The sequence below is a fragment of the Nelumbo lutea genome, chromosome 1 (assembly GCF_056320005.1).
Source record: "Nelumbo lutea isolate HS-2025 chromosome 1, American lotus-T2T, whole genome shotgun sequence".
NCBI classification, from domain to species: domain Eukaryota; kingdom Viridiplantae; phylum Streptophyta; class Magnoliopsida; order Proteales; family Nelumbonaceae; genus Nelumbo; species Nelumbo lutea.
Genome location: NC_142684.1, coordinates 78,372,319 through 78,374,331, shown reverse-complemented (window position 1 = coordinate 78,374,331; position 2,013 = coordinate 78,372,319). Strand labels below are relative to the sequence as shown.

The following is a 2,013-nucleotide window of genomic DNA, read 5'->3' as shown; positions in this document are numbered from 1 at the left end:
CCCTCCACTTTTCCGGTGTGAGGTTGCGTTTTATTTGTCTAATTGGCTTGACTAGAGGGTTTACATTAAGTTTATGAGTTATTATACTAGGGTCAATTCTGGGCATTTCTATCACGGATCAGGCGAAAATATCTAAATTATTAAGTAAGAAACTTACTAGCTGTATTCGGAGTGGTTCGCTTATCAATGCATTGATCTGGAGAGTCTTCAGTCTTAGAAATCGGTATGTGGGTTGTCTCTTCCATTTGGGTAGCTCACTCCTCGGTGTAGTCTGCTGGTCGCTCCAGTTTGACGTCTTCTACCAGTTTTTCCTTTCCCTTGAGGGCAATTTTGGGATTAAAAACTTTAGTTCTAGTAGTACCTTATAAACCTCACCGAAGCCACCTTGTCCAAGCTTATTATCATTAGAGAAGTTGTTTGTTGCAGCTATTATTGTAGCGAAGTTGAATTGCAGAGATTCCACACTGTTGATCTTATCAACATCTTCACAATAAATATGGACTAAATGAGTTAGTACATCTTGATTTATTTGGGTAAAACTGAAACCACAGAGTGCAGATAATGGATCCAACTCAAAAGAAATTAAGGGCTATACTCGGCATTTGATCGATTTTGAAGCTTCAAATTAAGCAGTAGTGCATGTAGGCTTGAAAGGCAGTTATTTACCATCTATGTCCATGTGTTCTTTGGGCTTCCTACTCCGTAAGCAGAAGAAGTATAGGATAGAAAGAATTGTTGCTCCAATAACTGTCGAAATCACAATAGCAATGATAATGCCAGGTGAATTTCTTCCCTTTCCTACATCTACCGGCCAGAGAATTTCAGACAAAGTTGATCGGGGGAATGTTTGGGTAAAAAGAAAAAAAAGAATATATCCTGAAAATCCTACGATTACCCTCTGTAATTGTTGTGTTCGTGAGTGGTGTAAACAGAGGAGATACAAGAGTCGACGGAGGTGGTGTAGAAGCCTTGGAGTCATAAAATCTGTAGGACTCATGCCTAATACTACAACTGGGTTTGAGAATTCTGGCACCTATTCTGTTATTGCAACAGTGGGTGAGAGAACCGACAGCCTCTGTTAGGCATCTATTGCAATCATCCTGAGATATATCAGGAGTGCATTGAACTAGCCCGTATATCTTCCCAAAGCTTTGGAAGCTTGTTTCCCCTGTGGCAAACATGGCGGTGGATGAGCGAAAGGCAGCTTGACTCACAAGGCTGTACAGGAGATCTTGTACCTTCTGACCGTGCTGAACTGGATCAGAAGCATTGGCAGAGCTAATTAGAGCTTGCCTTGTGCTTCCTCAAGAGTTGAGAAAATGGATCGGTTTGAATACCGAAGCATACACTCATCAACCCAGAAAATCGCCTCTTTCTTCTTGGAGAAACGTTTGATGATCTCCTCACCTGCTTTGTTGATGCAATTCTGACAGTCTTGAGCTGCGATGTCACCTCTACATAGAAATAGTCCGTAGACTTTATCTGGACCCTGACCGGCGGTGCCATTGTAGAACCCATTCTCACGTGTGGAATTAGAAGATAGAGAAGAAAGGACGATTTGGAGGTTTGGTTCATAAGTGCTATTAGCTGTGTAATTACCTCCATCACACCGGTGAACAAGAGTTTGTGCAGATATGAACCCAAAGGTTGCATGCATGAAAGAAAGAAAGAACAACAGCTCTCTAGTATGCATTGCTTCAATTCTTCCTGGTTTCAGAGGCAAAGTAAAGTTGTGCATTCCTCTGTGAAGAGGATGACCACTGACTCCCCTTATAACCCAGCCAAAAAAAAAAAAGAAAAAAAAATACTCATTCAGCATATATATTCAAATTCCACCTCAGCTGTCATCCCAGTGCCGAGGTCTTGGAGAATTTGACACTCTGACCTTTCTACGAGAACATGGCCAAACGTGAATTTTATAAAAGAGAAAAGGAAAAAAGAGTATTGTACCCTTTCAACTTTCAAGCCAATGAAAATTATCATCAGAATTCACGGGAAGGGTGGAACTGAAAC

General features: G+C 41.1%; 1 pseudogene; it reads right to left on the bottom strand.

Moving 5' to 3' along the window:
* Positions 1 to 254: 254 nt before the first annotated feature.
* LOC148875544 (antimicrobial ginkbilobin-2-like protein) lies at positions 255 to 1,738 on the bottom strand (annotated as a pseudogene).
* Positions 1,739 to 2,013: the final 275 nt, after the last annotated feature.